General features: G+C 41.8%; 1 protein-coding gene across 1 annotated transcript in view; it reads right to left on the reverse strand.

Annotated features, from left to right (window-relative positions):
- ATP2B2 (ATPase plasma membrane Ca2+ transporting 2) overlaps positions 1-12,225 on the reverse strand; it is an 895,196-nt gene that overhangs the window by 663,744 nt on the left and 219,227 nt on the right. The window lies entirely within an intron of this gene.

Here is a 12,225-nt window from a genome sequence, read left to right on the forward strand (position 1 = left end):
CTTTTCCACCACCCCCAGCCCACCAGCGTCCCCACAAACCCAAATAAAAACTAGGTAAACTTGAGATATTTTAAAACTGATATTCAAATCAGCTGACAGACTTCTTCAGGCAGGCAGGCAGAAATTCTAGAGTCCTCTGAGGCAGCCGCAGACCCAAGCAGCAGAAGCACACTCCAGAGATCTCTCACTGTAATGGAGTCAAGCTGCAACCAGGGCCTGCCCATGGTCAGAAAGAATTTGAAACAAAACTAGTCTATGAGAGAATCACCATGACTGGACTGACAGTAAGGTCTTCTCCTAACATGCAATCACAATGGCTGCCTCCTTCCCTCCTCCCTCCTGTTGCCAGCAAACCTGCAAATGAAAAAAGAATTTTGAAGCTTAAAAACTTCCTGCTCCAGAATATACCCAATATCATATTCTGAATATACCCAAACATCATATTCCCAGTATTACCCGAGATTTTCTAATGAGTATCCAGATCCTAAATATATCCCCAAAGTAGCAATAAGGTATTTTGGGGACATATTTTTGGATTGAATGTATTTGATTGCACATCCCTAATGAAAAGCTGTACAGACAGTCCCCAAATTCACCTAAAATTTCTAACCAACTGTTTCATCTCCAGATTGTGAGTAACAGTGCTCTATTGTTCTCAGTGCTGACCATACACATTATTCTCTGTGCATCTGTAACTGCTATAAATCATGTAAATATCCAACCTCATTCCAGAAAACCAACTCTGGTTTGGTTTCTGGGCCAAACTTTTTTTGCACATATACAGTCTGAAGGAAGCTTTTTAAGTTGCAGTTTTTATGTCTTAATTGTCAGAACAGCACAGCAGGCCAAGAGTCAAGGAAGCTCTTAAATCAGGAGTGTCAAACATGCGGCCCAAGGGCTGAATCAGGCCCTCAAAGGGTTTCTATCAGGCTCCTCAGCAACTAGCTGTCATCTGCTTCCGTCTCCCCTCTCTTGCTTCCTTCTGTATCACAGCTTGCTTTGCAAGGCTTGCTCAATCACACAGGAGCCACAGAGCAAAGTCTCTATTTTCTCCATTGGCTGAGGTACCTCCCCGTCCTGGTCCCCTGGGGAAGGAAGGAAAGAGCCAGAGTTTCCTTTGCTCAGCTCCCTGGATCCCATGGGAGAGATACAAGGAAAGCACCTTTAAGACCGAGTGCTAATGTTTTAAGCATGTTTTATTTTAAGCTTTTTTAAAATTGTGTTTGTCTGTGTCCTTTATGAAGTTTATATCTCTATCACCTAATCTTAAATAGCTACAGATACGGCCCAGCCTGACATGGCTTGGCCAAACAAGGTCTCATTTATGTCAAATCCGACCCACATAACAAATGAGTTCGACACCCCTGTCTTAAATGGACAGGAATATCCACTACTGGGCCCTGTAAACTTCTTGAGATTGCTGGTCTTTGTTATAAATTACAATAAAGGACTATGGTAAACCAGTACAAAAACACTACCATCAATATTAAATAAAGGCATTGTACTCACCACATTACTCACCACTGTGTATATTATTTAATGTATGATGTATGCCCAATTTACACTCCTGCATAATCTATAACACAACACACTTTTCATAACATCTCAAGAAAAATTAAAGTTAAAGCATCCAATGAACTAACCAAATACACTCCTAAAACAAACTATCCACAACAAGGACTCTTTCTAAGTCCTCTTTGTTACAAAGCAAAAAGCTTGTTTCTCTGCTACAACTCTGTTATGTGGATGTCCTTGCATGGGAACATTATGTCCCCCCCCCCCCCCACAACCAGGACTTGAGCCTCTATCCCAAAGAACCAATGGGCTGTCCATGAACACTTAATATCCACTCACCTATGTAGATAGCAACATGGTGGTCAGTCTCATATTTCTTGTTGCCCCATCTGTTTGCAAGCTGTCTGTGGGAACTAAGACTTTGTGTACAAGGAGACCTGAAGTATGTGGCTATAAAGATCAGTAGCAGGCTTCTTGCTCACAGCACCACAGGTGCCTTCAGAGAGTCCATGATAGCGTTATTGTGCTGTCCATGTGCTTTGTGTGTGTCCTGGATAATGTGAGGCGGTCACTCACTCATCACTAGGCATTGACTAGTGCCTTCAGTGCATAAATACCTGAGTTGTGGAGATTTGGTTGGGGGAATCTGGGTTCCAACCTTGGATGGGGCACCATTAGCCCGTTAATCCAGGGTCTGGAGTTTTGGTGTGACACTGGATACCTCCTTATCAATGGAGACCCAAGTCACAGCAGTTGGCAAATCAGCCTTTCTTCATCTTTGGCAGGCTCAGCAGCTAGTTCCCTTCCACCCCATGACTTAGCTACAGGGCCTGTAAGACAGAGCTCTTCCACCAGGCTTTCAGTTGAGGCAGTGGATGTCTGATATGATTGTCCCCTCCTATTCCAAACCTACTTGAAGCTGCCAAAATATTACATTATTCATGTAAATTTACTGGAAAGTTATTGAGCAAATCCAAGGAGGAAACTGCCATCTTGCTGTTTTATCTGCTTTCTCTAATGTAAGTTATTAATTGCTGAAACTTTATGAATTTTAGTGATTAGTGTATGTTATATTTTATGTTGTAACCTGCCCTGAGCCTGCCTTGGTGGAATGGGTGGAATAGAAATCCCAATAATAAAAAAATAAAATAATATGTAATTGGTGAGTTGCTGCACTTGTACAACTGTCTATTGATAACTGCTCTGTTGGCTCTTGTGTCTACTGGCATTGTTTTGCTTCCTCCTTTGCTCATGGGAATGCAAAGAACTGTGAACATAATATACCATTATACTACCATTATACCAAAATAATAAATGTTAGAGAAATGTGGTTTTCAAATCGTGCACTTACAAAAAAGTGTAGCAAATGTTTGCTTAAATTATAATTGAAACTTTTTTTTACAGCTTCTTATGAAAGCTACACTAAATTTGGATTAGGACTTTAATGTCACCTACATTTCTTTTTTTTGTTTTTTGTTTTAATGCTTTAAAAGGTAAAGGTAGTCCCCTGTGCAAGCACCAGTCGTTTCTGACTCTGGGGTGATTACCTTCAAACAATAATAGACAAAGAAAACTGTTATGTTGTTGAAGGCAACTGTTATGTTAAAAGAAAAAAACTCACCCTTGTGTTGATAGAAGATATTATTAATTCCCATGATTAATTACATTGATAAGTTTCATCATATTAGAGCATATCTTTTCTTACACATATGAGCTTAGAACAAAACACAAAATATTGCAAGAAAAGAGCAAAGTATTAGTTTCAATCCCTGCATGTCAGCCCTACATTGCAGGTGCTAAATTTTGAGGATCTGAGTCATCCATCATTCCTGATCTTGTAAATATATGAACAGGGTAGGCAAGAGCTTCATCTGTCTCTGGTTCACCTGCATGGAGATCTAAAGCATGTGGAACAATAGTTATGTTACTCCTAATAGTAAAAATAATATCTTAGCAATTTTTTCTGTAAGAATGAGAAAATGTAAAAAAAGATAAACACAATATCACACAGCTGTCTGTCTCCAGGAAAGGTCACTAAATGATTTGTTCATAAATGATTTGGAGTTGTGAGTAAGCAGTGAAGTAGCTAAGTTTGTGAATGACACCAAATTGTTCAGGGTGGTGAGAACCAGAGAAGATTGTGAGGCACTCCAAAGGGATCTGTGGAGGCTGGGCAAGTGGGCATCAACATGGCAAATGAAGTTCAACGTGGCCAAGTAATGCACATTGGGGCCAAAAATCATAACTATAAATACAAGTTGATGGGATGTGAACTGGAGAAGACTGACCAAGAGAGAGATGTTAGGGTCATGGTAGATAACTCACTGAAAATGTTGAGACAGTGTGCAACTGCAATAAAAAAAAATGCTATGCTGGGAATTATTAGGAAGGGAATTGAAAACAAATCAGCCAGTATCATAATGCCCCTGTATAAATCAATGGTACAGCCTCATTTGGAGTACTGTGTACAATTCTGGTCACCGCACCTCAAAAAAAGATATTATAACTTTGGAAAAAGTGCAGAAAAGGGCAACTAGAATTATTAAAGGGTTGAAACACTTTCCCTATGAATAAAGGTTAAAACTCTTGGGACTCTTTAGCTTGGAGAAGCGTCAGCTGAGGATGACATGATAGAGGTTTACAAGATTATGCATGGGATAGAAAAGGTAGAGAAAGAAGTACTTTTCTCCCTTTCCTCACAATACAAGAACTCGTGGGCACTCAATGAAAATGCTGAACAGTCGGGTTAGAACAGATAAAAGGAAGTACTTCTTCACCCAAAGAGTGATTAACACATAGCATTCACTGCCACAGGAGGTAGTGGCGGCTACAAGCATAGCCAGCTTCAAGAGGGGATTGGAAAAAATATAAAGCAGAGGTCCATCAGTGGCTATTTGCCACAGTGTATTGTTGGAATTCTCTGTCTGTGGCAAGTGATGCTCTGTATTCTTGGTGCTTGGGAGGGGCACAGGATGAGAGCTTCTAGTGTCCTGGCCCCACTGATGGACCTCCTGATGACACCTGGGGGTTTTTTGGCCACTGTGTGACACAGAGTGTTGGACTGGATGGGCCATTTGCCTGATCCAACATGGCCTCTCTCTGTGTGTGGGAAGCCTGTTGTAAGTATCTGCCTTTAACAGCTTTTCCAGAGTTATGGCAAAGTGTCAGATATCTCAAGCTTTATTTTTTAGAAGAGAACATACTTCTCTTTAACATATCTAGAAATCTTGCCTTTTAGGATGCTCCAAGCCAAATTATATATTATTGGAAGATGTATATGTTGAGGGAGGTAGAGGCTATGTAGGGGGGGGCAGAGGTTGCAGGAAAAAGGAAAAAACAAAGTTAGATCATATGTCATTTTAAAAACTTGAGTCAGATTCTTTAATATCAAAAGGTTCCACTGGACTCATGCTATGTTCAGTTTAATAGAAATCATCCAGTCAGGATGTGCTGATATATCTATTTAGCAAAGGATGGAAAGTGTTAAGACAGGTGATCATAGGCAGTAATGCACAGGAACATAATGCAAATGAAGTATCTGTAAATTACCAGAACATTAATTTTAGGGACACAGGTTAAACTTGTTGACCAATCATACCTAGATGTAGTCTGGTAGGGAAGCAGCTTCCAACAACTTTAACACTTTTATAATGAGCTAAAAATATCAGACACGGGAAATTCCAGTTTTGCACATTTCTGAACAAGTTGCCTGGGAATTAATGGGAGAAATCTTTTTTGGTAGCCTGAACTTTGGAACTACTAGCTCAATAAAATGGAACAAACATGTCTACAGAAAAAGTTCACTATTCATGACAACTACTCCTCTACCTCTTCCTCAGGTTCAGCCAAAGAGTTTGGCACTGTTGAGACATTTCCAGAAGCCCAGAAAAATTAATTTGTTCTACAGTGAAGATAAAGAGTAAAACCATTTAAAAAAATAGATGAAACTGCTTATCAGAAAACTTGGGGAATAATTACAGCAACCTTTCCTCCTCCCTGCTCACTAAGCTGTGAAGGACTGTTTTGTGGATGGAATGAAGAAACACTGACATAAGCATTTGGGGGTCATCTCACAGACTTTCTGGCTTTCCATCTGTTCACCTGCCCTTCCGTCCCTCCCACAGTGTTTCTCCATAGTATTTGGGTTGTTAAGATTCTTTCATGCTGTGAGAGCTGAGGGGACCATATGGCCCTAACTATCTGGCTTAGCATTTTGACAAGCTGCCATATTTGGAATAGAATCTGTCTTAACACTGTAATGCTCCAATAACCCTTTCATCTTGTTTTCAGAAACATGGTGTTAAAATTCATAATACATAAGTCAGTGTGTTACATTCAGGAAAGATAACCTTTAAGTAACCCCCCTTTTCAATGCTATATTCATACTCTGCATATAAATAGAATGCCATCTATATTCCCATTGTGTTTGCCAGGGTAGATTGATGATTGCTCATATTGTTTTGTCTACTTTTTTAATTTCATGAAAGGTCTACTTGCATGAGGAGCAGATTATGTTCACTTCCATGATACTTTAGGTATGTCTCGCCAAACAGGCCAAACGTAATAGAAGAATGGGTCCTTTGAAACTCATGCTAAATGATTAAATTTTCACTGACAAACCACCCAATATGATCTATACCTAGCAGAAAGATTTAAGGAGTAGTATGAGAAAGTGATGACTGCCTCTGCAGACCTCTATTTGCACTTCATCGAAAGTCTTGTGTACAAGGGAGACCACAGAACTCGTCATTTTATCCTTTTATTAAAGGGCCTTGTATCAAAGCAGTTCCTGCCTTACTGTAATTGTTGCCACAATGCTTCAACTCCAGCCATGTTTGTTTCTAGTCAGACAGGTTGCACCAGTTTGGTGTAGTGGTTAAGTGTGCGGACTCTTATCTGGAGAACCAGGTTTGATTCCCCACTCCTCCACTTGCCTTGGGTCAGCCATAGCTCTGGCAGAGATTGTCCTTGAAAGAGCAGCTGCTGTGAGAGCCCTCTCCAGCCCCACCCACCTCACAGGGTGTCTGTTGTGGGGGAGGAAGGTAAAGGAAATTGTGAGCCACTCTGAGACTCTTTGAAGTGGAGGGTGGGATATAAATCCAATATCATCATCTTCTTCATGGAGGCATCTCACAGTCCCCACAGGATCACATCCTTCTTTTGAATTTTAATGCAGTGGCCAGAATCTGCTGCCTTAAATCTTTGTATGGTAAAGGTGGAATGATCAGTCTGTTTTGAAAAGGAACTCATAGATATTACCTAAAAATACGTTACAATTTCTTAGGATAACCAATAGAATTTTAAATTCAGTTAGTTTTTACCTTATAAATCTAAATATATGATAATTGTCTTTCTGAGTGATAACCAAGGTCAGTGAAGGGTGTTCATCTAGATCACTCTTGGCATTCATATGCAAAGCATGAAAATGACAGCCTCTACTATTGTCCCCCCAGTGCCTGGTATTCAGAGAAACATGGTACATCTGAGCATGGGGGTTCCATTTAGCTATCATAGCTAACAGCTGTTGATAAACCTATCAAAAAAGCTGTGGTTTTTTAAAAAAACCCGTTGAATCTAGTAGCTGTTATCAAATCTTCACTGGATGATCCTGTGTTCTAATATTACAAAAGGATAAAGATGTCTTTCTACCCTCTGTCTCTAAACTTTAATACTTTTATAAGTACCTTCTCTGCCGCAAACTGTTTTTCCCCTTGTACCATGCATATCATCTCCCTGAATCTTATACTGTTAAACAAAGGAAGTAGCAACCTGATTGCACTGAAGAAGCCAACTCCCAAACTCTAACATTTCAAGGAAACAAAGTCTTCTAGGCAAAGAGAATTCCGCAACCTATGCTCAGGTAAGGACTATATACAGAATCCAGTTTAAAGGGAAGCAATCTCTATTTATCAATATATTGACAAGACAACATAAACCTATGAAACATTTCTAGTTTTGAGATAAATCATGAAAACAATAATGAATCCTTGACAACATTAGTTGTTGGAACTTGTGCAGGAGTATGGAGCAGATGTATATATTTTATTGTGTTCCCCCATCATAAACATAAATTGAAGGAAGTTCTTCAAGGGTACATCTAATTGAAATTGCATTATGGCAAATTAAAACTGAGGAAAATGACTTCAGATAATTACAGTCTCCATACCACATAAACCAGATAATTCATAATTCAGATGGTGAAATATTGCACTTGGTTGAGCTTCAAAAACAACAATTCTATGAAAATAAATTAGAGTTAAAATGCCAGTTAATATTTTTCTCAGATTAATTCAGTTTGATATTACAGTGGGCTGGTAATATACCATCAGTCTGAAAAAGAACTGTAAAATAATTATTTTATCAGAATGACACTACAGTTCTTGAGTGTGGGGGCAGCAACCAGGCACTCTCCTGGTGTATCTCCAATATACACTATACCTCTAAGATGTGCCAGCAGAGTGCTCTGGCCAAGTAACAGCATGGCAAAGCCACATAGTAGCACTGAGCATAAGCCACTGCATCAGTGGGAATGAGGTGGATCCAGGGGTTTGGCAGGAGTTAGTCTGGGGGAAAACCCCCCCAAAGTGGCAGAAAGTTATGCCATCAAAAACTACAGTGTAGCCTATTGGAACCCATACAACAAAAAAGCCAAATGGCCCTACCCAAAAGCCCTGGTGCAGCACAGGATGCCAACTACAGCCACAACTAATAATTCCACTCCCTAGCAGGGGCCAAAACCACTCCCCCACACCCAATAAAAGCCTCCCCCCTAATAATTAAACCCCAGCCAGAATGCCCCATTATTCAGTAGGTAGGGCATGCAGCATGAGACTGTGTTGGAAGCCTCTGTCATGCACACTTAAACTGCACAGTGTTGCACTTTGGTAGCAGGAGAGGCATAGAGAGGGTACTGAGCACCATTGAAGAAGCATGCAGCACTAACACGGCAGCAGGAGGGCAAAGTCAATGCCATGTGACTAATGTTTTCATTGCAGAACCTTAACAAGTTCATTATTTCTGGTATCTCAACCTGAAGGTGTTACCACACACTGACAGGTGGACAGGGACAGAAATCCAGCTGGTTTGGCCTGGGATTCCAGCCTTCTTTCACCATAGTTTATTAGCTTCCAGTCCAAAACTGCCTCCAAGCACCTGTTTCTACAACCTCCTTGGGATTTGCCAGAAGTGCAAGACAGAGCAATATAGGGCCTTTTCACACTTACCAGTGGAAACCGGAAGGGAGTTGGTATTGTGCCGCCTTGCAGTAATCCAAGACAGGGATGGGAGTTTTCAGACACATGTTTTTTTTTTCCCGATATGGTTCCGTGATTGAACCGAGCCATTTCACACTGTTCCGCTTTTATCTCGCTTCCACCAGCTCCAGCCGTTTTCACCTGCCAGCACACGATCTCTGGCTTTTTTTGTTTTTGGAATGTCGGGCTAAGATCACTAAGATCACAATAGTGACGTATCACAACAGCACCACCATAGGGATGCCTAGGCTCCACTGAGATGCCAGAGATTGCCGCCGCTGAAACTTGGTAACAGGTGCTCCATTGGATACACAGTTCAAGCAGGAGATCAGGGCACCAGGCATTGGTTTGTCACCTGTTGCTATCACTTCCATGCCCACACAGGAGTCAGGGGAATGAGATTGGTTTGTAGATGACTCTGAGGCACATTTTTTTTTTGGAAGAGGGGCTGTTACCACCTGGAGAGGGGTTGCCCATAGGGCAGCAGGTTTCAGCGGGAGAACAGACCAACAGTGATTGGTGAGACAGATGGTTTGTGTGGAAGGCTATTGTTCTATTGTTGTAATAGTCATGGTTTCCATCACAAAAGTATTGAGACTTTTTGGATTTCTTTGTCTCCCCATACTGCTAGGAGAACCAGAATCTCCTGCTCACTCCAAACTACACCTCTTGACCCACTCATCCTCCTCACAATTCCTGACAAACCACTCACCAACCTATTAAACCAGACAATCCGCTCACCAACTACAACCCACAGAAATCTGTGGCTCCCCCCCCCCCGACATCTATACCTGCTGCAGCTTGGCACAAGTCACTTTCCAGCCAATAGCCTGTGGGCATGGATGGGTGCACATCAGGCTAGGTTAGCAACATCTGTCTCATCATCACTGTTGGTCTGTTCTCCCACTGAAACCTGCTGCCCCATGGGCAACCCGTCTCTAAGTGGCAACAGTCCCCCCCCCCCAAAAAAAAATGTGCTTCAGAGAAACCTACAAACCAGTCACATTCCCCTGACTCCCGTGAACAGATGACAGACGAACACCTGGTGTCCTGATCTCCCGCTTGAACTGTGTATCCAATGGGCCACCTGTTACCAAGTTTCAGCGGGTGGCGATCTCTGGCATGCCTACGGTGGTGCTGTTGTGAGATGTCACTATTGCGCTATAGCGCTATAGCGATTTTAGCCCGACGTTCCCAAAAAAAGCTGGAGATTGCACACCGGCGGGCAAAAAAGGGCACGAAAACCGCTCCCAGATTAGATACTAGACATTTCACACAGATTTTATACCGATTTCAACCTGGAAGGAGGGGTTGAAAACTGGAAGAAGCTGCTCTTTGTTAGTAACTACTCAGACATGCCTCACTACCGGGACAGCCGCGGGACCATATGAAAAGGTGAGAGTATTTCAGTAGCAGCCAGTTACTGAGTCGGGTCTGTCTGAAATGCCAGCAGAAACCCGTAACTGTTCAGTAACTGACCAGCTTCCATACCGGAATATATAGGCTGTCTGAAAAAGCTCTCAATGTTGTCTACATATTGGTGACAGATCAGCCTAAATCTCCAGATGATCTCACCCAACAGTTTCATGTAAATGCTGAAAACCATGGTGAACATGTTGGCTATTTTGGTTATTTCACATAAAAGTTATTGAGTAATTCATGAACTGGCTCTGTTTGGGGGTGTTATTTCATAGTAATCTGTGTTAGAAAACGGATTGCTATATATAGTCTTTACTATATATAGTAACATTGTAATCTGTGCTAGAGCACACACATACATGTGTGTTTGTGTGTGTGTGTGTGTGTGTGTGTGTCAGATTGCTTTATGTGCTCAGATTGTAACAGCCTTTGGCTGTAGACAATAAACTTTACCTGTACGCTATTGTCTTTCATAGTAATATGACTTGAGGTCATCTACTCATCCTCCTTCCCCCTTCACACAAGCAACTGTTAAACTTCTGCCTTTTTTATTTTCAGCATCTCAAAGATCTGCATGTCCCTTTTCTACATCCTAAATAGCATAACTATACTTTGTCACCACTTGTCTAAAGTAGTGTAACGAAGTCTGTTTTGATTTTACCTCTTGCCAAAGTCTACTTCCAATGATTCAGTTAAGAAAGTTAACATATCTACTAAACACATTTTTCTGTCTCATTACTGTGATCACACCATTCCTCTTCTTAACACTTTCTTCTGACTCCTTCTGACAATGTACATCAACCAAGTCTCTGTTTCTTCCTCACTTTCAAAAGTTTCTACCACATTCCTTCTGGTTATATTTCAGAACATGTGGAAACAGAAAATGCTGTGATTAGTCTCTTAAACTGGCATTTTCTCTAATGTCAACAATAATTAAAAGTACAGGGTTGAATCTAGTGATGTATGAACAGAAACACAAGTTCCCTTAGGTTGCAATTATGAGAATATTTTTCTTGGTGTTAAATCCCTTTGGATAAAATTGAACCAACTTCTGAGTAGACCTGCTTAGAATTGCTCAATGTAGTTGCACTCACACAAACAAGAGACTATATACACTGCAATTAGTGTTGCCAGGTCCTGCCTCCTCCCTGGCAGGTGACTTTGGGAGGCATTCCTATAGGGGGTGGAAATGTCTCCAATGTGATGACAACATAGAAGTTATGTCATCATATTAGGGATTGGTGCCCCGCACACCTGACCTCCAAGCAGCAAATTCACCACTGGAGTTCAGGCACTCACATCCATCGCTTCTGTGATGGAAAGCAATGGGTTAACCATAAGCTGAAGACGCACAGGGCTGCGTCAGGTGACCTGAGGGTGGGGGCAAAGTGGTCTGAGCTCTCAGGGAGGGAAAAGTTAGTTGAAGGAGAAAAAACTGCTGAGGCAGGAGTTCAGTCAGTTGATGTCTGACAGAGTGGAGGCCTGTCAGAGAAGTCTGTCAGTGGGGACCTGACAGAGACTGAGAGGGTCAGTTAGTGCCGGCCAGAAGGGCTGAGAGGGCAGCTGATCCTGTGAAGAAGCTGGAGACGGAGACGGGGAAGTCTTCCAGAGACTGCCAGCTGGACAAAACCAGCCAAGAGGGCTGTGTGTGTGTGAGTCAGTTAAGACTGGAACGGTCACAAACACCTAGGAACCACTCTGAAGATCTAGTGAGGAGGTTGAGGGAGTGGATGTGGGTCTGAGACACCAAGAAGGGCTGAGAGGAGAGACTTCAGTCGAGGGGTGAGACTAGACACATCAATCCCAAGAGGCCAGACCTTGGCTAGAGGTGGAGAGTGAGTTGAAGGGAAACTGTGAACCGTGTAACTGTGGAAGAGACTCTCAAGAAAGTAAAAGTGATTGTAAAGCCTGAAGCAACAGAACAAACGTACTAGCCTATGTAAATATCTCCCATATCCCCAGTTTAAGACTTTTTGTTACAATAAATCTGTGGTTTAAGTTAAAGTTCTCGTGAGCCTATATTTTGTGGGAAGAGCAA

This window comes from Heteronotia binoei, chromosome 5 (assembly GCF_032191835.1).
Source record: "Heteronotia binoei isolate CCM8104 ecotype False Entrance Well chromosome 5, APGP_CSIRO_Hbin_v1, whole genome shotgun sequence".
Classification (NCBI taxonomy): domain Eukaryota; kingdom Metazoa; phylum Chordata; class Lepidosauria; order Squamata; family Gekkonidae; genus Heteronotia; species Heteronotia binoei.